Source organism: Cryptomeria japonica, chromosome 8 (genome assembly GCF_030272615.1).
Source record: "Cryptomeria japonica chromosome 8, Sugi_1.0, whole genome shotgun sequence".
In the NCBI taxonomy this organism is placed as follows: Eukaryota; Viridiplantae; Streptophyta; class Pinopsida; order Cupressales; family Cupressaceae; genus Cryptomeria; species Cryptomeria japonica.
The window spans coordinates 681,159,903-681,185,995 of record NC_081412.1 but is presented as its reverse complement, the minus strand read 5'-3'; positions in this window follow the sequence as shown (position 1 = coordinate 681,185,995).

The window sequence follows — 26,093 nt, the reverse complement described above, 5'->3', positions numbered from 1 at the left end:
AGTACACCTTGTTTATGTAAACCAAGAGGACTGTGACCATCATAGCCATATCTTTTCATTATGTTCAATCCCTTTCCATATTGCTCAGCTGGTATTTTGACTTCAGGTTCTGCAATTTGTGCTTTCTTTGTATCTTCATCTTTGTATAGCCATTTCAAGAGGTCCTCTTCTTCCATTTCATCATACAAAGCTCCCCATTTTCTAAAAATAGTAGGTTTATAGACTATAGTAGTGGTGTCTGATGTGGTCTCAATCATTTGTGGTTTTCCATAAGTGCGAGGGGACAAAGGTAGCTTTCCAATGTAGAGAGCACGACTCATAGAATACTCTCCTATTCCATTGTCTTTTACTTTTATTCTAATCTCATCTTCGTTGGATTTGGAAGTGGATGCTTTTAAGGATTTAGGATCAATGTATGCTTGGGAAGGAGGTGCTTCACGGTTACTGGGACTGATGGATTTAGTCTTAGAACTCAAATTTTTGCAATACATAAAAGGGTTTGGATCTCCCGGTATAGTTACTTCAACACCATTGTATGGAAATTTAATACATTGATGGTAGGTAGAAGGTACAGCTTGCATTGCATGGATCCAAGGCCTTCCAAGGAGAATGTTATAGGTCAATGGGAGATCAAGGACTTGAAAAACCACATCCTTCACCACTGGTCCCACTTTGATAGGCAATGTAACTGATCCCTTAGATGAGCATTCCTCTTCATCATATGCCTTTATTGTAATCTTTTTCTTTGGATCAACTGCCTTTTCATTAGATCCAAGCTCTCTAATCAATTTTAGAGTACAAATATTTAGACCTGCTCCTCTATCTATCAGAACTCACTTGATCTTAACTCTATGGACAAGGACTTCAATATGTAAAGGTGCATTATGAGGTTGTTGCATGGACAAGTCATCATTCTCGGTAAAAGTGAGGGGATGAGGGGAGGCAATATGTCTCACTATAGCTTGAAATTGATCGGCATGTAGGTCTGTAGGCACAGTAGTGGTAGCGAGCACTTTATCAAGGATGGATTTATGCTCAGGGGATAAGCGTAGCAACTCAAGTATAGAAATCTGTGCAGGCGTCTTCCCTAAATGCTCTATAAGGTTATATTGTGAAGATGGTGTAGCAATTTTAGAATTAGATCCCTTAAGAATAAATGTGCCTTTGTGGGTGGTAACATTGCAATCAGTTTCTTTCCCCTTTATGATAAAAGTGTTCACATGATTATCGACCTCTCTGATGTGGTTTATGGTATAGTCATATTTAGCATTGGTATAATTCACACTATCACTAGATTTTGGGGCCTTCCCTTTATCTTGGTCATGCTTAGGGAAAGGACTTTTGAATATCTAACGATCAGAGTTACTAGAAGGAGTATGTCCATCAACTAAAATTTTTCCCTCATCAAGAAGGTCTTGTATGACATGTCAGAGTTTATTACAACTATTAGTCTTATGACCCTTGTGTCTATGGTAGTCGCAAAAGTGATCATCATTCCACCATGGGGGTTTAACTTGAGGGCTGTATTCTCGTATCTCTGGCAATGTTATAAGATTATTTTTGAGTTCTTTCAGTGCTGATTCAAGCAGTTGTCCCAATGGTGTAAAATTTCGTTTAGGGAAGCTTCTTTATTTTTCTTTTCCTTTGTCTGAGGATGAACCCTTAAGGTTGTAAATAGGTGATGATGTTTTAGTATTCTTCGCATCAACAACTCCGTCATTAACCACATTCTTGTTCTTGGCCCAAAATGGTGTTTTATGATTTGAACTTGACCCTTTGTAATCTTTATCATCATTTATCTTTATAGTACCATCATCAATAAGTGTTTGTTCGATGCGGAATCCCATGTCTATGACCTCATCAAAGGTGTCCAAACACTTGAGGCGAAGTTCTCTTCCAATTTCCTTGTTTAAATTGTGACAAAAGAGGTCAACGAGTTGCTTATCGGGAATGTCATAAGGTGCCCTTTTGGTCAAATGTCTCCATCTTTGTAAAAATGATATGAAGGATTCTCCCTATCTTTGTTTTGTGTTGAAGAGGTCCATCATGGTCACCTCATGTTCACAGTTGTAAGCATAGTGTGAGACAAACTTATCAGCCAATTCTTAAAAAGATTTGATAGTCGGAGGTAATCGCAAGAACCATTCCATGGCACTTCCTCCAAGACTGCAAGAAAAGAGTCTCATGAGGTATGTTCCATCTACTGCAAATTATAAGGTAGCGGCGCAAAATTCTCTCAAGTGATCTCTAAGGTCTCCATTTCCTCTATACTTATCCAATTTTGGTATTTCCCAATGAATAGGAAAAGGTGGCATCAAAATACTCGGATCAAAAGGATAGGGACATATGTCCTCAATAGAAAACTTGTGTGATGATGCCTTCTTATTCTTGAGAGTGTCTATTTCTTGTCTCAATGCTCTCAATTCACTCAAAATGGGATCATTGGTATGCATAGGTCTCGATGTTTTCATAGATCTCTTGTATCCTGGTTGCAAGTAGAAAGGTCTATGATCTTTTATCCACTCCTCATTGTTTGTCCTTGCACGTCTAGACTCACTAACTCTTGGTTTGTCCTTAATTGTGAGCAATGATACGTCAAAATTAGGCAGCAATTTAATTCCCTCATCAGCAAGGGCTTTGAAGTATGCTTGTGGATCACGTTTAACCACCTCTTTAAGGAGTTTAGTAAATCTATGGTTGTGAAATACTTCATCAATAGTGGATTGATTTATTTCTTCATCGCTTGTTTCACTAGTTTCATTGGTCACAACGCTAATGTGGTCCTCTTCATCAAAATTAATAAGGTCATCTCCATCTTGAAATAGATGATTTTGAAACATTTTGATTCTCGAATTAGGAGACATAAACGATTGTTCTGATCTTTGACCTAGGACAATGTATGAGACTCTAGATGGAATGAAAAACCCTAAAATGCAAAGGGGGAACTATATGATATGAGTGAAATTGGGATGCAACTAAGGATCAATGTAAAGATGCAATCTATGTGATACGACTACTCAACGATTGACGCAAACGTGCAATTTATATGATAGGAAAGTGATGTGCAGCTAAACCTTAAATGGGATATGAGAATGAATGATGCTTGATGCAAGGACTAAGGATACTCTAGGTCTAAAAATATTTCCAATGTAGGATTTGACTTGTGCTATAATGGATAGACACAAGGATAAGTTATCAAAGAGAGGGCATGCTATGATAGGAGATGATGAACTCCAAGCGGAATACCAACTCAAAGACACTGATAGATTCCCTAACTCAAGGAAGATGCACCTCAAGTGATAAGGGGCATTGATGATCAAAAGTTGATGTCAGACCTATGACGAGAAATCCTAAGTGCAAGCAATGTTTTTCTTTTGTTTTTTGTTTTTTTTTATTTATTTTGGTATGCAAATAATAATGAAATGCTAGGACAAATGATGAAATGACCTAAGGAACTTGTGCAAGGTTTAAGGTTATGTCCTAAAGGAATGATGGAAGGCTATGCAAAGATTATGGGTATGATCTAAGGGGATTATGCATGGGTTTTGATCTAGGGGGATATGCAAAGACTAGGTATGATTAAATAAGATATGCAAGGATGAAAGGTGCAACTAGGTGAAGACTATGCAAGGACCTAAAAGGTATGGAAAGCTAGAATGATGTGACTATATGAGGACCTAAAAGATCAGAACTCCAAAAGCGATGTCTCAAGAGATTTGAAATGATTTTTTTGAGAACACAAGTTCAATGTTTCAAGGACAATGTTGTTTTACAATGTGGATGGATACTTCAAAGCTTAGACCAAGGTTTTTGTAAAGTGTTTCAATTTCAAGTGTGGTGTTGATTGTAAAATGTTCTTGTTTGTTTGTGCACACATTTAGAAAACATGGCTAACATAGTGTTTGTTTGATTTTGCAATAAAAACACATTCAAACACAATCCTAAGGCTAGCTAGGACAATAGTTGTTGAATCTCACTTGGGGGGTTACCCCGAGCTATGCAATTCAGAGCGGATACTTAGATGCTTGACCCCACTAGCTCCACCCTCAGCACTCACTTCTTTGGGGAAGCCAAGCATCAGTCCCCACAAAAACTCCCCGTGGTGAACTTTGTATCTCTACTAAGAACCGTAAGAATGTGAGTCGCTTCAAAGGTCTGACCTCCTACATCAACAACTAGATGGTTTTTGGCTTCTAACACAAATGGTGTCTAGTAAGGGCATTCGTTCGAGTGGCCATACATGTGGCGGCGTACGCTTTGTTAAGGAAGGCTCCCAGCCTATAGAGGTTGCGCTCTATAGGGTTTATGGGGAGACATGTCGTCGGTATGAACTAATCAACACTCATTGCTTGCAACTTTCATCACAAACACATTTATTTATAGTGGTTTGGAAGAGCTTGGCTTTAGCCCATTACCACTTAGGTCGTTCCCTCTCATCGAGCCTTAAGGGCTTCTTGGGAGGCAGACCCTCTAAAAGGTAAAAGAAAAAGAGCCTATTGCTCAAGACACAAAAGACACTGGTTAATTTTAAAGCACCAATTCGAAATGTGATCTAAGCTAAAAAGATCAAACAATTTGTTTCAAATCATCATTTCTTCGACATGCATCTTGCGTCAAACAATGTTAATAGTTTCAAGATATTGCCTTAGAAACACGAGATTGGATGCCATAAGAGTGAACCTGCACAAGACAAAAGTCCAATGATCAGGCCCTGAATAAGAAAATTCAATCAAAAGGCCAAACACTACCCATACTAAGAACACACTAACAAGCTAAACTAACAAATCTAATTAACAAAAAATAAAACCTGAACTAACAAAAATCTAAATCTAATAACAAAATCAAACCTTAAATCTAATTAACAAAAATAAACAAAATTTAAACTAATCTAAATAACAAACTAAAAATCTAATCCAAATAACAAACTAAATATCTAAATTAATCAAAAAAAACAAAATAAAAATAAAAAACTAAAAAAATCTAAACTAATAAATTAAAAGTCTAAACTAAATTAACAAATTAACAAAAATCTAAACTAATCTAAAGCAAACTTTAAAAATAAAATAAAATAAAATCTAAACTAGCTTTAGATTCAAAAAAAACTAAACCAATTTTTTTTTGTTTTTATGTTTTTAAAATCTAAACTAGCTTGCAAAGAAACTAAACTAAATAAAAGGAAACTAAAACATACGTAGGCAGCCCCCATGCATGTCAAATAACGATAAGCATGAAAAATATTTATTGAATGTGGGCTGAAAGGGCAAGTTAAAAAAAAATGCCAAAACATATATGCACAGATCATAATAGTGAGAGTTATGATTACCAATTATTTAAAGCATTGAAATGTTTTGGCAGGCATGCAAATTATGGAGCATAGATGAGGCGTAAAACTATTTTAGTTTGTAGAAAACGTGGCATTCATTGGGCACATAAACAAATGTATCAAACAAGGCACAAAAATCGTATTTCACTCCCCGTCAAACCCATCACAACGTGGATAAGGTATTCTTTAATGATTTTGCAGGTTTAAAATAATGCTACCAAACTATTTTAAATGAATGGACATTGAAATGCCACAAGATGAGGACTACGCTCAAATACCAAATACCACAATATGATCAAGCTGTTTTAATTTGAACCATTTTGTCAAAATGTGAATTGCATAGGCTGCCAAAACAAGGTAGCAAATTGTTAAAAGATACACTTCAAAAGATGCTATGCATGGAATGTAATGATTGCAAGGTTTATTCAAAATACACAAGAATTAGATCCAGAAATAGGCTGCACAATTGAGGAATTATGTGGGAGGAGAACAGAGAGAAAGAGGAGTGGGATGCACACGACAGTGAAATGAGTGCAAAGGGTGTAAGATGTAGAGAAATGTAGAGAAAGGGTGTGTTGATAGAGTGTTGCAACCTTATAAACCTACAAGTAGAATATCACCAACTCCAAACACAACGTGCAAATAAGACATACGAAATCTGCAAAATATCAACAATCCCAAACAATTGCAGTCAAAAAACTGTACTAAAACAAGTTAGGAATATCAAAATCTTGATAGGGGAAAAGTCCCACCGGTCCTGCCAATTGTAGATGGACGAAATGGATTGAATATGAGATTCAATCTTCCAGCATCCAACAATGAAGTTTTTTCTGCAAAACACACACATGCAAATGCAAATATCTAAGCTAAAACACACATGCATGTTACATAATCCACTCCATTGCACTCCTTAAACCAAGATCTTATGTAGATAATATTGCTCTCAGAAGCACACACAAGAAGCTATGGTTTTTTGGAGATTCAAGATGATTCATGCAAAGGAAGCTAAAGAAAATGAAGTGCCAAGATGCTGAAGAATACAAACTGACATAAGTTTGGCACATAAAGATGAGATGCTCAAATAAGAGAGGGGGCTTTGTTTAAATAGATTTTCTCCGGGTGAGTTCATGTTGTGGGATGAATGTGGGATAATGCAAGATGAGTGGTATAGTGAAAATGAGTGGTAAATGGAAAATGGTAAGTGGTAGGAGGGGATATTAAAGGGGTTTTATTAAATAAATAGAGAATGTATATAAGGTGAATGCATGAAGGCGTATAAATGAATATGATAAATGTTTTATTTAATAAATTTAATGGATAAATGATGAGATATTAATAATAATATAATAAAAGATGGAAATTATGAATAATGAATTATGGAGAAAAATTAATAAGGACTCGCCCGATGTTCAAAGAAATTTGAATTTAAATGAGGACAAATTAATGGAAATTTTTATGTGTCTACATATATATGTAACCAAAACTATAAAACATGCAAACTTAAGAACACATAATCATAACAACACTCATAATACTAGATTTAACATGGAAACCCAAATAGGGAAAAACCATTATGGGATTTCGGACCCACTAAGAAATATACTCTTCTAGAGTATGCTTGGTTAAAAGCAAATCTTGTTAAAGATTACAAACACATTGCTAGATGTGACCCGGTTAAGGGATTTCCCTCAGATCTGTTAGGATCTTCACCTTGTTAGAGGTGACCTTGTTAAAGGGTTTCAAACACTCAATCAGAATGTCAGCTTGCTAGAGGATTTACAAATAAGACTGTTAAGTCCACTCAGTTAAGAGATTTTTTGTCACTTACAAATAAATAACAGTAATGAGTATGTTTGCAACTTTTCATCTAAAATGCTAAAGCAGATTCTTATTTGCTCAATACAATCTAGTCATAGGACTTATCGTGTCCCTCTGCTAGGCTACTTGCTCTATTATTCAAACAGGTCTTCAAGCTTCTGTGCTCGGTAATCACTATGTAGCATCCTTGTGCTTACACTTGCTCACATCCATTGTTTATCAACAATTCCTTATTTATAAACAATTTGCTAACCGCTTAATCTCTTTGATCACATTTCCCATGATCAATCATAGCCATCAGATCTTCAATCTTGACCAGGTTCAATGTATCCTTCAATCGGAAAATTTTTTACCTCCCCTTGGAACTTGCATACATTTCTTGGAACTTGTGCTAGGGTATTGCGGTTCAATCTGAGCTGTAGATCTTCCTGTCGATCTTCCATTGCCATAGATCCTTAACAAACTTCATACACATTGTATCAATCATTTAATCATAACCAGCTCATCAGCGTCCATCATTAAATAACACATGTATACATCCAATGCATTCTGTTATTACTCGGTTGCAACTCGGTAAATACTAAACTTCACTCGGTAGACATTTCACCTTCATTTACCGATAGCGATAACCTTAGGGTTTACCAACTTATTCCTTCCCTTATTCATCACATTCTTTCTATGTCTTTTACCGACATCTTAATTCTCTTCAAAACATACTTCTTAAGATATGGCAACATCATACTAAATCAGAAAATCAATTTCTTGACATCAATGACAAAATAATATTGTGAAGACAGTAAACATCCTTAATCAGTTATATCCATAATTATCAACAACCTTCTCAATATCTTAATTGAAATGCCAACAATCTCTTATTGTCTATTATAATGCCAACATCAGTTATCTCCACGGGAACTGCAGTCTTTCCCACTACCATCGTGAAATGGGGAGAAGTCTACAGTTTTCAAATTGCCATGGCACTACGTGCCAAGTCGCTTTCCTTCCCCATCGCTCGTGAGCCACCGTGTGGAAGGGTTAATCAACAGTTTATGTTAAGTCAACTTATCGACTTCTGCATGCAAACAGTCTATTACATAAATAGTGATCTCTCAAGTCTTAATGGTTGTTGGTGGTAGGTGATTGGATCAACGTTATCGTGGTTTATGCTTTAATACGAGTGGTTGGTGTGGTCTAGGTTTTATAAAAAGGGAGGAGGGGTGGTCGGTGGTAATACCAACCCCTCCCTTTAAATAAGGGGGGTGGTCGATATTACTATCGACCACCCTCATTATTGTTTTATTCCTTTCTTTTAAACTTAACCCACCACTAATAACTCCTTTCTTATTATTATTTTTAATTTTTAATTTTTTTAATTTTAATTTTAATTTTATTTATATTTATATATATAATTAATGACTTCATTAATATATATATATATATATATATATATATATATTACACATTAATATCGTTAACAAATTCTTTAATAAATTTTCTATAATTTAATATATATATTGAATTTTCATTAAATAATTTAGTTATGCAAATTTATCTTCATATTCGATATTCACATACGTACTTATAAGTCTATAATTGAATCATTATCATAACTCTAATATATATATAATACATATACATATTTAATCTCAAATGATTATGCGTAGATAAAACAAAATTCATGAAGTAATCATATTTCACGATAATTGGATATTTATAACTATATATATATATATATATATATGATTGAATCAATTTCTCATATACATATATATTTTATACTATTGTCCAATTTACAAAAATAAACTCATAAGTAAAAATTTTCATACATTTATACATATCTGAACAAAAAGAACATAAAAACCTAGGGTCAATATTCGTTTTTGAATCCTTTACACATTTCATCTCTTTTAACAATAAAGCATAATATTTCACAATCACTCTTGCAACTTAGATTTTACTCAATCGCCACTCGAGTCATGCAACAAATGATCATGTATAAATATTTAAATCAAACTTCTACTCATTCCAAGTTCATCATTCTCATGTAAACAAACATTCAAATAAGGTCATTTAAATCGTCCAACATTACAAGATGCAAATTATAAATCTTAATGTGGTGTGTGAGAGATTCCATCTATTCTAACAAAATACAAGAGCTAAGGCAACTCTACTTGAACCATGTTCTCGCCTTCATCTGTATTCACCAATTCCTGCATTCACTTGCACTCAGTTGCTCATTAGCAACGAGGATCCCAATTTTGCAATAAAAATTATTACTAATCATTCAATTGTATATAAATAATTTCAGTGCATTCGACCTCCTATCTTATTTCATTGATAATTCCAATTTCATTTCATTTCCAATTCATTTGCAAAAAATAAACATTATTTTCCTAATTAAATAATTATGGAAAAATAGGGCTTGTGACAGACATTGATTTACATAGTGATCTCCACATGTAAAGCATCCTCTTAATGGCCCATTCCTTGGTACAAACTTTTCAATGCAGTCTTCATTATTCCTCAAGTTGTGGTTTAACTTGCAGTCCCTCCTTGATTCATTCTTATTGTTGCAATATCCTTTGTCTCCTTTATTTTGGAAATATTGTCCACCACTTGTCTTCTTGCAAACTTTATTATCTTGTGACCTCTTGAACATCCTTCGACTCCTTTCCCGGTAGTTTAAAATAGACTTTAGCCTTTTCTCTTGCTTAATATCTTTTTCATACACTAAGTCCATGGTGGTAGGATTGTGCACATTCACTTTTCCTTTGCTCTAAGCATTAAGATGAATGATAAAATTACTTATGAGAAACCGCTCATCCTTTTGGTACATGGGTACATAATTGTGGAAATCAATCAAATTTTGATCGTAGAATAGTTGTGGTAGCCACCACTTTCGAAATATTTCCAAAAAATCACATGAAGTATGGCTTAAGGAACTCAACCCAAACTCCATTTCTTGTTCATATGCCTATTGGATGCTTCTTGGTGTAGTCATGGTTACGAGGCTCCTCAAAAAAAACAATCCAGATCATGTAGAAAATGAAACACAACACAAACAACATAGTGTGATGGAGGCAATGCAGAATCAGTCTATTATATCATAGATTTTGATTACAAATTGCCAATAACATCGAAGCTCACAAATTTGGCTCACATACCTGACTACACAATATCTAGGATCAAGCAAGAATGTGATCCATCTCCAAATCTCTGAGTCTTATGATTTTACTTCTATCTTTGATCTATTCTATCTTGATTGATTCTAGAAGCACAAATACAATGATTTATATGAAATACAAGCTCCAAGATGATCTACGTCGACCTAAGAAGGAACAAACACCAAAGAATAAAAAATGAAACATGTAGAACACAAAGTCAGCCTTCACCAAGGAATCCCTCTGAAAAATTTATAGAATGAAATGCGGACCCAAAAGGAAGGTCGACCACAAACCAAGGAACATTGGAAACAACAAAATCAAGCTCTGTGAGAAATAGGAAATATCTGCAAGAATCATAAATAGTAAATAGGTCCAAACGATTTCGATAAATAGGAGCAAAAATTGTCCCATATTTCAGAAGCGATAACTTGCTGAAAAAATATCCAAACAACCTATGGACCAAGGATAAGATTGATGAACATGTCCATGAACCAAATCCATCTTTGCAACATTTGGTGATCAAATAAAAAGAAATGTTGAAATAAATATTGAAACTACAAATCAAGAAACAAATTGAAAGGAAAATGTTTTTGGTTGATGCAAGATTGCAAAGAACCAGGGATGCTCCTGCATCAAACATTCGTGGTTGATTGTAAAGTGAGTCCCTCACTTTTTCAGGGCTGAAGGAAAACCAAGATGGTTTACCTTAGCCTAAGAAATCTATGATGAATCTTCAACTAGTCTACCTTTCCACTTCATAAGATACTCTATGTACTCTTGTTGCGAGTGCTACACCCAATTCAGCTATCCAAAATCTCTTCAATCTGGTCCAATACCTTTTGGGGTATCTACTTCTCCAAGTTTGTTGCATTGTCTTCATTGAATTCTTCCTCATGATACTAATACAAGTCCGCAATGTTGAATATGGGTGAAATACCCAAAGTATCCGGTAACTCCACTTCACATGCATTTCAAGAACTAAATTTCCTCAAGATCTTGCAAGGTCCAAACTTCTTCATCTTCAACTTGTTATAAGTTCCAATTGGGAATCTCTCTTTTCTTAGATACACCATCACTTCATTGCCAACTTCAAATTCCTAATGTCTCCTCTTCTCATCTACTTTCTCCTTGTACTTGTTGTTCATGTCCTCCAAATGTTGTTTAAGTATGTACTGTCTTCATATGCTCTACATATTCTTCTACTTTTGCACTCCGCTTGTCCTCATTACTTATGTCTCTCAGTTCTAATATGCCTCTATGGTGTCCTTGAGTAACAATCTCAAATGGTGTTCTTCCAGTACTCCTATTCACTAAATTATTGTAGGAAAACTCTTCTTGTGCAAGAATCAAATCCCAACTACCAATTTTCTCTCCAACTAACAATCTCAACAAGTTTCCCAAACTCCTGTTTACTACTTCAGTCTGTCCATCAGTATGTGGGTGAAAAGTAGAATTGAATTTCCAATTTGTCTTCATCTTCTTCCAAATTATTCTCCAAAAATATCCAACAAACTTAGTGTCTCTGTCTGAAACTATGCTCTTAGTCAATCCATGTAATCTTACCACCTTTTTGAAAAATAGGTAGTTACATGCACAACATATGTTGTCTTCTTACAAGGTATGAAATGTGCCATCTTTGAGAATCTATCCACCACCACAAATATAGAATCATTTCCTCTCTGTGTTCTTGGTAAGTCAAGTATGAAATCCATGCTTATGTCTACCCAAGGTCTCTTTGGAACTATTAAAGGCTTATGCAATCCAACATTTTGACTACCACCTTTTTCTAGTTGACAAATCCTACAACTTTGAACAAATTTCCTAACATCCTTATGAATCTAAGGCCAAAAGTAATTCTCACTTACCAAGGCTATTGTCTTATCTACTCCAAAGTGTCTGGCTAATCCTCCACTATGCTTATCCTTTATCATATTTTCTCTCATAAAGCTTTGAGGTATACAAAACTGATTTCCTCTGAACAACATCTCATCTTGAACGAAATAATCCAACAACTTACTCCTATCCACTATAACACGCTCTATGCAAGCTCGCCAAGGTTCTACAAAATCTAGGCCATCCTCATACAAGTTCTTCAATTCCTCAAAACCCAATACTTGTATTCTCATCTTTATTAGCAAATTAATCTTTTTGCTCAAGGCATCAACAACTTTATTTGATTTTCCTCTCCTATGCTTCAAAAAAAAAGTATAACATTGCAAATACTCTACCCATCTCATGTGTCTTTGATTCAAATTGCCTTGACTGTTCAAATATTACAAAACTTGATGATCAGTATACAACACAAACTCCTTAGTCAATAAATAATGTCTCAATTTCTTCAATGCTTGAATTATGGCATAAAACTGTTGATCATATACTGAGTACCTCCTCCTTGTATCATTCTGTTTCTCACTTAATATAAGCTACTAGTTTTCCCTCTTGACTCAACACTACTCTAATAGCATTCCCACTTGTATCACAATCCACTTGGAAGACTTTGTTAAAATACGACAAAGCCAACATAGGTTTTTCTGTTACCTTTTGTTTCAAGAACTCAAAACTCTTGTTCACTCTGGTTCTCCACTTGAAATCCTTCTTATCTCCTCTCATTGTTTCTTTCATAGGGCTACAAATTCAACTAAAATTTTTTATGAACTTCCAGTAGAAACTAGCCAACCCATGAGATGATCTTACCTCTCCAATGCTCTCTGATGTAGGCCAATCAACAATTGCTCTTACTTTCTTAGGATTCATTTTCAATCCATTTGCAGATATCACAAATCCCAAATAAACTAACTCTTCCTTCATGAAATTGCACTTTTTAATGTTTACCAACAACTTCTCCTCTCTCAACCTCTACAAAACTTGTCTCACATGAAACATATGCTCCTCCTTTGTCTTATTGAAAATTAAGATGTCAATTTAGTACACAATAACAAAATTACCCAAAAATTTCTTTAATACCTCATTCATCAATCTGATGAAAGTACTCGATGCATTAGTCAATCCAAAAAGCATCACCAACGATTCATGCAATCCTTCATTTGTCTTGAATGTTGTCTTTCACTTATCTCCTTCTCTGATTCTAATCTAATGGTATCCACTCTTTAAGTCTATCTTTGTATAATATCTGGCTTCACTCAAGAAATCCATTATGTCATCCATCCTAGGCAAAGGGAATTGGTATTTCATTGTGATCTTGTTTATTGCTCTGGAATTAGTACACATCCTCCATTCTCCATTCTTCTTAGGTAATACACTATTGGAATTGCACAACGACTTAAACTTTCTCTGATCAAACCTTTTTCTCAACAACTCTTTCACTTGTCTATTCAAATCTTCTTTCTCTATTTGTGTCATCCAGTCTATTGCTTTATTAGGAAAACTAGCTCTGGGAATCAGATCCATGCAATGACTGATACTTCTCATAGGGGGTAATCCATCAAGTAAATTATCTAAAATGATGTCTCCATACTCTGTGAGCAACTCTTTTATCTCCTCTAGTTGTTCTTCTTCAAGCTCTAGATCTTCAGTCTTTTTAGGAACTAAGGCAAAACACACATTCTCATGTCTCATCCCATCTAGGAATTTCCTTCTGTCAACCAAACAAATTCTAGCATCAATGAAAACTTAACTCTTTAAAGGCTCCTCCAAAGGCAACAAGATATGTTTCTCCCCATTAGCCACAATAGTGTATTTATTCCTTCTTCCATCTTGCATTGCTTTTCTATCATACTACCAAGGTCTACCCAACAAGATATGGCATATATCCATAGGCATAATATCACACAAAATTTCATCATGGTAAGCTCCAATCTTCAGTTTCACCAAACATTCTTCATTTACTAATACCTTATTCTCATCTTGAATCCATGCTATTTGATAGGCCTTAGGGTGTTTCAATCTCTCCAAATTCAATTTAGTCACCATTTCTTTCGAAACAAGGTTATTAGTACTACCACCGTCAATTATAACTTTATAACACTTACTGGCTACTTTGCATCTTGTCTTGAACAAATTCTTCCTCTGCAAGGGCTCTTGCTCTCCTCATCATCAATAACTCTCCATCCTTCAGATATGTTACCTGATTCGATAGGTTATTCTTCTGTCAAGGCTTCTCTTCTATGGTTCTCTACCTTCTTGCATTCAAAAGCACGATGTCCTTCTCCTCCATATTTAAATCAGGTTCCACTAAACACTCTTTTCTTGTCTTATGTCTTCCTTTCCATAATCCTCATTCTAGTAACCTTCATTTTCTTTCTCTCGGTAAAATTTTTTGTTATCTCTCTGGTATGAACTACCATCTCATCTAACTTCCTTGTCTTTATTCTAATATGCATAGGTTCCTTGACCTCGACCTCGACCTCATAGCTCTTCTCATGTCTTTTATTCTGATATGCATGGGATCTTCCACCTCGAAATCTTCCACCTCTACCTCATTGCTTCTTCTCATCTCTTTTATTCAACTTTTTCTCCACCTTTAGGGTATATTGATAAGCTTCTTTAACACTCTGCAACTTGACGAAACTGAGTTCATCTTGTATTGACATCCGCAATCCATTCAAATATTAGGAAACTTGTTCAATCTCATCATCGGTGTGTCCAGATCAAATGTTCAGCTTGAAGAATGATTCAGTATACTCCTTCACACTGGATTCCTTCTGGTTTAGGTTTTGCAACTTCTGGAACAAATTCACTTGATAGTCTATAGGCAAGAACTTCAATTTTAACTTATTGACCATTTGCTCCCACGATTTGATCTTTTCTTTACCTCTTCTTTGTTGGTCTACTGGCAAATTTTCCCACTAAAGAGACACATGACCTTTCAACCTAGCACAGGCATATTTCACCTTCCAATCTTCCACCATGTTCTCAAAATCAAAATACTTTTCCATCTCTATGATCCAATCCACCAATTCATCTGAATCCAACTTGCCATCATAATCCAGTGGGATAAAATTTGGTTTGTTGTTTTCTTTACTTAAAACCCTCAAGAACCTTTCTTCTTCTAGATTGATCACTAGTTGATTTACTTCTCCTGCCTCAACTTCTTCTTCATTATCGCTCACATCTTCAACATGTTGACCTCATCTCAGGGCCATTTCAATAGCTTCTAAACAGGCTGCAATTCCTCTCAACATTTCCATCATAGTAGGGTTTGCATTCCCACGTGCTCCACCATCTCTAGCATTTCTTTGAGCCATCTTCATGCAAGTCTTCTATAGCTATGGGTTAGATCCTCAATTCTGCCATGCCACAACAAAATCTTATAAGACTACAGTATTCAGAATGAAATCTCGCTTTGATACCACTTGGTGCAATCATGGTTGGCAGGGTCCTCAAAGAGAATAATCTGGACCATGCAACAAATGAAACACAACACAAACAACACAATGTGATGGAGGCAATGCAGAATCAGTCTATATTATATCATAGAATTTGATTACAAAATGCTGGCAACATTCAACCTCATAGATTTGGCTCACTGGCCTGACTACACAGTATCCGAGCTCAAGCAAGAATGCGATCCAACTCTGGATCTCTAAGTATTATGATTCTTCTTCTATCTTCAATCTATTCTATCTTGATTGATTCTAGAAGCACAAATAAAATGATTTATATGAAATACAAGCTCTAATATGATCTATGTGGACCCAAGAAGGAACAAACACCGAAGAATGAAATATGAAACATGTAGAAAACAAGCTCAGCCTCCACCAAGGAATACCTCCGAAAACAACATAGAATGAAGTGTGGACCCAAAAGGAAGGCTGGCAATGAACCAAGGAATGTTGGTAACAACAAAATCAAGATCTACAAGTGACAAGAAAGATCTGCTAGAATCCTCAATAGCAAATAGGTCCAGGCAGTCCCAGTACATAGGAAAGAAAACTGTCCCATATTCTGGAAGCAATAACTTGCCCAAAAAAGATCCAAATGACCCGTAGACCAAGGATAAGATTGATGAACATGTCCATGAACCAAATATAGCTTTGCAACATCTGGTGATCAAACAAAAAGAAATACTAAAACAAGAAACAAGAAACAAACTGAAAGGAAAATGTTTTTGGTTGATGCAAGATTGCCAAGAACCAGGGATGCTCCTACATCACTTCTCCAACCAATTGATAAGGTCCCCAAACAAGTTTGGTAATCTCATAGTAATTCCTGATCTCAAAATATTTTTCCATTTCAGTGAGCCATGCTTGAGCTGAATCCCCCACTAGTGGTTCCTTCAAACTTCAAAGGAATGACTTTCTTCATGTCACGAGATAATTCACTTGCAAGCCTTCTCCTTGTACTTTTCCCACCCTAGTTTGTGTTTCCTCATTATTGTGATTGCTTGTTTATGATTGCTCAAGATTATTCTATCCTTCTTCATCATCGACATTTTCTTCCTCTTGCCTTTTTGTTTCTTTAACCTTTTTCTCTAGGTTTTCAATTCTCTCCCTACTTTTGTTCATAATAGCCAGAATATGATCTAGTTTTGCCTTTGTGTTTTCCACACCTTGGACTTCTTCTTGGCTACCCTCCTAATTGGTTCTTGTCCTAATCATTTCACAAAAAAATTCACCTAGAGGCCTCATTTGTATTAGATCCTAGGAAGGTTATAGATATGAACCAAAAAGTAAAGAATCATTCATCAAGCATGTAAGTCCTAAAGAAACTTATGCACACGATGTTGGCAATATGGAGGAATTGAATATGTGTTGCATTGATGTTTGTCATTGATGTCAACACTAGCTGTTTTGGTTGTCTAGCGGGTTCTGGTAGAGTGGTTAGATTATCATATTGATCAAGAGATTTGTCTCCAGTATATTTTGGTTGTTGGTATTGGTTTGCTTTGGTTATTCATGTGGTTCAGATGCATATCTCATTCAATTGGTTCGGGATTTGATGATCCGGAAGCTATCATTTGTTCTAGTAAGCTTTTGGTTACAGGTAAGGGTTTTACTGACAGAGCTTTATTGAAGATCTTTTGATGAATTCAATAAGTTGTACTGGTGTGGCTTCTAGAATATTATCAGGATGTTGTTGGTTATCGTGTTCATGTTCCAATTGATTGGCGGTGTTTCATTTGGCTAATGGTGACCTACTTTAGGTCCAATGTTATTCTGCTTAGGTTATGAATCAGTTTGTGTAACGTGATGGTGAATTCTCCTGATGCATTACCAGTTAGATTTATTGATTGGTTAATGTTGTTTTTGTCTCAAGCCGACTTGGGTTATCATTGGTTTGTGGGTTTATGTTATGAATCTATTGTATTATCTTTTAGGTGACCGACCAAATTGTTTAGGTCTTGGGTTGTTATATCTATGATGTAAGATCTCTTTGTAGATCATGGTTATGGATGGTTGTGGGATTATTTGTGTGCAAATAAAGTTGTAATCATATGTAGAGGTTTTGGTCGATCATAGGTGATCAAATTAGGTTTGTGTAAGAGGTCTAAGGCCTCCAATATTGAGCTTAACCAGAACTGTACTCAAGCATAGGAGATGCTATTCTTCCAGTTCAATCTTCTTTACGGATTGTAGTCTAGATTTATTTTGTAGTCAGTGAGGCCTCTTTGTGATGAGTAGTGTACCTTCCTGCATGTGCATAACCCTTATTGTAATCATATAATTACTGTAGAAGTATAATCTGACTATGGATAGGCTTCCCACCATAGTTTTTCCCTTTACCGGGTTTTCCACATACAAATCTTGGTGTTATGTGTTGTGGATATATGGTATTTGGATTTTGATTTATGTTTGTGATTAATTGATATATCTTTTATTTTGGTATTTGGTTTATGCATTATAGTAAAAGGTTTTGTATGCTTAAAGATTCATAATCTATTGAAAATTGATTCACCCCTCCCCCGCTCTCGGTTGTCCACCAGTTATCCTAACAATTGGTATCAGAGCTTGGTCCTCTTTATAGAAGCTTAACCGCTTGAGGAAGATCCAATGGAGAATAATCATTCAACTTCAATTGCTTATAGGAAGGGCATTCCTAGCCTTGAAGATACAAATTATAGAGTATGGAAACTTCCGATTGAGACTCATCTGAGATATCTTAACAAGGAGATTTTGGAGATCACTGAGAAAGGCTATACTCCTTATGATTTGACATCAAGTAATCCTCCTCCAACAGACTTGGATAAGAACATTGAAAATGACTACAGAGTTGTTAGGTGAATATTTGGTCACCAGCGTACTAATGAAAAAATATATACTTCACACAAAGCTATGTTGAGAAATTAATCTCTCCTCTCATCAAGGGGAGGTTCTGTTGGTATTTTGGTTATGTTGATATGGATTTGTCATTGATGTCAACACCTATTAACACTTATCAACTCTGGCACTTTGGAGAATTGGCAATGTTCACCGACAAGCAAGTGACTTATGCACAGTCACCGGTATCTGGTACACCGATAGGATATATTGTCCACCAGCACTTGGAATGACATGAAAAACATCTGGTTATGTCAAAGACATCGTTTGGACACTTTGTCTTGGAGATTTGTTCATTCGTATATTCGTATTTGCATATTTGTTGTTACCAGCAAATAGGTCCAGAATAAGCACCGATAGGCTTATCTATTCCAAATCAGCACAACAAGCTTTGGAGATGATTTTGTTGTTATTGTAAATGCATTAAGCCGACATGTTGAATCACATATTGCATCGGTTATTGATTTACTTGTAATTGTTTTATTATAATATCTTTTAGAGCCGACCTACTAAAATTGGTCCTAGGTTATGGTATATATGTAAGATCTTATTTGTAAAATCGACAAGCAATTGGAAAAAGAAATTGTAAGAAGGTATATGCAAGATTAAGCAGAGCTATACACGCAGACATCATTTGAAGCTGAAGCAAGGTTTTTGTAAAGGCAATCAGAACTACACCGGTACTGAATCCAGTATATGAAGATGCTATTTTGAGCAGTACATCATTATTGGATTTAATCATCCAATTGTAGTCACTGTGACTCCTATTTGTGTTTGAGCAGTGAGCTCGAGGCGCTTGGCCTTTTTGCATGTGTGGACCCCATTTGTATACACATACTATCTGATGTAGTATCATCTGATTGTGGGTAAGGTTTCCCACCATGGTTTTTCCCCTTACAGGGTTTCCACGTACAAACATTGGTGTTATGTGTTGTGGATGTTATTGTCTTTCTGTATCATGCATTAATCTTTACTGGTACTACAATTAACTGATAAACTATTTATCGGCATAAAGTTTAGTTTACTAGTATTAAGCATTAAGGTTGGTTAAGTTGTTTTGGTTTGAATTTATTTGACAACTGATTCACCCCCCCCCCTCTCAATTGTCTCCGAGACCTAACAATTGGTATCAGAGCCTAGTCCTCCTTTTGCGGAAGTTTAACAACTTGAGGAGATCCAATGTCTACTAACTATTTCAGAAAGGACAGTCCTAAACTTGATGGAACCAACTATGGCATATGGAAGATTAGAATGGAGACACATCTGAATTGCATTCGAAAGGACATCTGGGATGTTACAAAGAATGGCAATACTGCTCCTACTCTCGATGAGCCTAATCCACCTACCTTAGGAAAAGATGAAGAAAATGGTTGCAAAGCAAGGGAAGCACTTTTGAGTGCATTATCAGATCAGCAAATCATGGGATTATCAGATAGGTCTACTGCTAAAGCTATTTGGGATCATTTGGAAACATTGAATGAAGGAGATTCCATAGTCAAAATTGCAAAACTTGAAAGCTTCCGGGTCAGGTATGAAAATGTTGTACCCCTACCCTAATCAGTTTCTAATCTCGGTTTAACCTAGGTTAGTTTATCATAATGTAATGATTATAGTCAGATGTTTTTATTAAGTGCACACCTGTTAATGTGGGTTTTGCGCTATTTCGTATGCAAGTTGATTAGTTTCCATATTTTGTGTTTTAATCTCAAGCTAACAATTTCATTAAATTTATATATGTATGCATGTATGACTCTTGGATGCAAGAGATTTCAGGTACAATGTCGCATGGGTGCGAGGTTCGTCTCCACCTGAAATTGCAGGTTTGAGAGTACCTCTTTAATCCTTAGAGTTGGATTAGGTGGTCGGGAGTTTCTCATTTGACCTTAGTCGTGCTCAAGTGAGCATCGTCAGTCATCGTTGGTATTCCCTTTGGTTGGGTTTACAGGTCGTCTGTCTGATTGACTTTCTTGGGTTGTGTGCTTTGTGTGTATGGTTAAATTGAGTAATTAATCCTTAATCTTTAATTTGATTAAATATGTGTTTGTGCATTAAAGATTAATGGACTAGATTAAACAGGGTTTCTTTATGCAATCATCGTTAATTTGAATTGGTCGATTTAAATTGGGAGCAAGTTCAATTAAATAGTTAATTTTAATGATTAAATTTGTTATGTTTATGCTTATGAAAAGAAAGATTTAAATTTAAATTGAAATAGAATTAATTTTATCTTCTTGACATTTTGGAAATAGAAAGGTTAAAATCAGTTATTTGGAAAAAAAAATCAAGTTTTAATTGAAAAGCAAATTTATTTTATTGATATAGTTGAAAAAGAATGATTTTTGTGATTTATTTTAAATAAAAATTTTAAATCCAAAAATAAAAGTTTTGGTTAAACTTTTCCCCATTTAACCTAGGTTTGAAAATAATTGGAGAAGGATATTTTGTTTGGAAAATTATTTTGGAAAATATTTTTGGGATGAAATTCGGGGGTTTTGGGAGGAAGAAGGTTTTTTGGAGCTTGGAGGTTGGGCTCTCCTTCAAATCTCTTATAGGATTGCATATGGAAATAGGAATTATTTTATTTGTCTTCCTTGTTGCCAAAGAAATGTGTTGTTGGTTGAAAGACAAATGGTTGTTGTTAAAAACAAATCTTTCAAATTGATTCTAGATTTAATTTGGGTTCGTGATTTAAAACTATGCATATTAGTTTGTGTTCTTACAAGATTGGTTGAATCCTGTGTGAGAATTGATTCATTTTGCCCAAATATCGCCTTGTTTGAAAAAAATTAAGTTCCAAATAAATACCTTCAATTTCATGCTTTAAATCAGAGATATCTATCTATGGTTGGATATATGGATGTTAATAAATCTTATTTGGCCAATATGATGTTGGTTTAAGAGAAATCTTCCCTTCTTGAATCTGGGTTTTTTTTGAAATTGCAAATGGGAGAATAAAATAAAAATTTAATTATTTTAGGACTCTGGTTTCTGGCTAGAAACTGTTGTTTTTTAACAGTGATTTTAAAATTTTAAAAAAAAAATATCATACCCCCCACGTGGAGAGTTTCCCCTACCACGTGGAGGGGTAGTGCATGCTCCAAGGGAAGCATCGCTGCCCTTGGTAGCTACTGCTACCTTTGGGTAGCAGCATTGCCCAAGGACAGTGCTTGCTACCCTTAGGTAGCAGCGCTACCATGGGTAGGGTGAGCTCCCAAGGGGGGGGGGGGGCACATGGAGTTCCACGTGGGTACCCTCCCCCATATTTATATGTTTGTTTTTGGTTTATTAAAAAAAAAAATGTTTTTTTTAATGTATCTTTTTTTAATAAAAAAAATATATTGGGTGAACTCACAATAATGGTTCCCACTTTTTTGCCACTTTTGACACTGAGATGTACATTTTTAAAATAATCTTCAACTTCCGAGAACTATAACTTTTAAACTATTAAAAATTTGAAGATGATGTAAATTAGTGATTTCTAGCATTTTGTTTGTAGATTCTATATACATTTTTTTCAAATTTTTTTGAAAGATTTTTTAAAAAATTTTCCATCTCCCTCGAAAAGTAGTTTTTTACAACAAACTACATTTTTTAAGAGTGATGTGCCTTCCGTAACGCATAACTTTTTTTCTATAAATGATAAAAACTCAATTCTTTCGAATTTTGGTTTGTAACATCAATATCCAGGGCATGCATTTGGTTTTATAGTGACATGTTCAATATTTTTCATTTTATAAAGTTTTGAAGTCCGACTAGTCATAATTCAAACATAGGTTTACGTTTGAACACATAACTTGTTCTATATAAATCGAAATTCAATTTTTTTTTTTTGTTAGAAAGAAGACATCAATACCAAGGGCATAGATATTTTTCAAAATTTTTTTGAATTAGTTTCTTATTTTTCCCAATGCGTTGAACAGAGAAGTTCATGTTCGGTTAAAAACCAACTTTTAATAAAATTAAAAAATCAAGAACATAATAAATTCAAAATATAACAAAATTATATCCGTTGGAAAGCTTGTTTTGAGTACTACCATCTAATATTTTTGGGTTATGAAGATTATTTCATTCGTGTACTGAACCAGAGCTCCGAAGTCATTAATTCTTCAAAACTCTGAAATTTTTTGGGAGAAACTTCCAATTCTGGGGTTTCGATCGAACACATGTTCGATCGGATTGGGTTCGCTCGAACCAAAGTGGGTTCAAGCGAACCCCCATTCGCTCGAACCCACGAGCTAAATTTCGGCACGCATTTTTTGGTAACTGCCATGTTCGAGCGAACACAACAATTTTTAACTATCGGCTTTCGTTCGAACACGGGCCGACGCATTTTTTGTTTTTTTTTTCATTTGTGGAATCGTATAAATATCTATAATTTTTTTTCGCTTTTTATCACTCAAATGATTAAAATAATTCGCACTTTTGGATGAGAGAAGATATTTGAAAATTATTTTGAAAGCGAATAATTTGAAGGTTTTTTGTAAAAGCATGGGGAACAAGAAGAGAAGGCAAAATAAGACTGCAAGGAATTATTCTCCCGAAACGGAAGAAAGATATCGAGAACAAAGAAGACAAAGATATCATGATGCAAGTATGTATTTTTAATTTTATTTCTATTTAATTTAATATGTATTACGTATCAATTAATTAGAATTCAATATTTTTTATCTAATATTTTTAATAGGATTAAAAATAATTTTGTTTTAATTGGAAAACATAATTAATTTGAGATAATACATGTGTATTTGCAAATTTCAATTTCCATCAACTTGCTTGTTGTGTAATTGCATTTTTCTCCTATATAATTAAGTTCATTTATAATAGATAAGACCTATTATGTCATAATTTTTAGGTTCTAAATTATATATATTGAATATTTAATCTACATGTACAAGTAATTTCATGTGATAGGTCCTTTAATATCACATAATATATTTGTCTTAAGGGTAGTTAAGCATATTAATTTTGTGAAATGTGTTTTCAAATGTGGTCATATTGATTTTAATAATAAGGCCTATTAGGACTATTACATTGATTATAGTTCTTAAATGTGACATAAATTTATAACAAAGAAGATATTTAATTTAATATGTATTACGTATCAATTAATTAGAATTCAATATTTTTTATCTAATATTTTTAATAGGATTAAAAATAATTTTGTTTTAATTGGAAAACATAATTAATTTGAGATAATACATGTGTATTTGCAAATTTCAATTTCCATCAACTTGCTTGTTGTGTAATTGCATTTTTCTCCTATATAATTAAGTTCATTTATAATAGATAAGACCTATTATGTCATAATTTTTAGGTTCTAAATTATATATATTGAATATTTAATCTACATGTACAAGTAATTTCATGTGATAGGTCCTTTAATATCACATAATATATTTGTCTTAAGGGTAGTTAAGTATATTAATTTTGTGAAATGTTTTTTCAAATTTGGTCATATTGATTTTAATAATAAGGCCTATTAGGACTATTACATTGATTATAGTTCTTAAATGTGACATAAATTTATAACAAAGAAGATATTTAATTTAATATGTATTACGTATCAATTAATTAGAATTCAATATTTTTTATCTAATATTTTTAATAGGATTAAAAATAATTTTGTTTTAATTGGAAAACATAATTAATTTGAGATAATACATGTGTATTTGCAAATTTCAATTTCCATCAACTTGCTTGTTGTGTAATTGCATTTTTCTCCTATTAAACATGTTGAATAATTTAGGTGAACTATTTATATTCAACTTCACGTACATGCAAAAACATTTCAGATTAGGAGGTCTATTATGCAATAATAGGTCTTAAATATACTCACATGTGACAAATTATAGTCCACTTACATTATGGTCCATAACAAATTAATATGAGGTCACCTAAGTTATCGTATGCATGCATCAAAATATTTGTACTTTTAATTTTCAAAATTGGAATTTCTAATTTATCAAAATTTTATTTTATGTGTTAAATTAGTGCTCAAAATTAAAGATTGAACTTTAATCCTAACCTGAGAACAAATTGAACTTTAAACCTAAACAAGTAATTTAATTAGAGTTATAACAATAAGGTCTTAAAAAAGTATTTAAATTTAATAAACCAAATTGAATGGGCTTTAATTTTAACATGTAAAGCTTTAAGCCAAATTCACCCCTATTCTTAATCCTAATTGAATAATCTCTGATTAATTCAAGAACCTTACACAAACTCTTAAATTATGTGCAGAACGGGCAAATGAACCTATTGAAGAACACAATATAGTTGATGAACATAGGGAGGAGATTGTCCAAGTTGAACCAATGGAGACCTTTGAAGGAGAGGGGTCAGGCTCCTTACCTCCTACCACTGATATGGATGAGCATATTGTGGATCTAGCTAAATAGGTGAAGAGAAATATTTCTTATAAAAATTTAGATCATTTACTTGAAATGGATGTGGATGAGTTGAAACGTCTCAGTGAAGAACCTAGACATACTAAAAGGAGGTCAATGAATAAAAGTGCAAAAGAAATAATGTCGCATTTCAACAATCTTGATACTACACTAGAAAAAGCTCAATTGTTATCAATTGTACTTACTCATAAAGACTTAATAGATCCAATGAAATTGTTGGGTATAGATACAACAAATCAAAAGAGGAAATATTCTCAGCTACAAAAATCTATTGTTGATAATGTTAAGAAAGGTTTGGTGAACATTGGTAAAAAATCTCGAAAACTAGATAAGACCATTTCAAGAAGAGTGATGTTGACATCTTTAGTAAATGAAAGATTGCCTCAAAAAAGACAAATCTCTTCACTGTCATCTGAGTTTGGTTTTAGTAGAAGGACAATATCTAAATATGTTAAAAGGAGAAAGATTTTGGATGATACTACCTCAGAAGGGAATTGGGCAATTATGTGTAGAGCTCCTCGTTCTGATAGAATTGAAGATGTTGTTAGGAACTTTGTGACAAGTTTTTGGAATGATAATACTCGCCCTTCATCAAATAGTAGAGATGTTATCAAGCAAAGGATTGGTCCTGATCGTTATGATCTCCATGTAAAACATTGGCTAGACACAACAAAACATGAATTGTATGTATTGTTTACTAAAACAAACCCTCATATAAAGATTGGACAAACCATGTTTGAACGGTTAAGGCCATATTATGTGAAGTTAAACAAAGTTTTCAAAACTTGTTGTTGTCGTTATCACATCGAATTTGACTTGTACTATCAGGTGTTTCGAAAGATTAGAGAAGATAATGATGGTTATGAAAATGCTCCTCCTAAACAAACAAGTCAATTCATAGCATCCATCTTATGTGATAAATCAGATGATAATGCAACCGGTCAAATAAATTGCATAAGAGGAATTTGTGGAACATGCGGGGACTTGGCTAAATTGCCTTTGAGAGATGAAGATACTGACATGAGGAAGATGGTAAATTGCAAGAGTTATAAGTACAAAAAAATTGAAACAAAATTTGGAAAGGAATCTACAAGACTAGATTATGTAGAAGAAGAAATACCTATTGGAACATTTATGGAAAATTTTCGTAAGTTGATAAAACCAT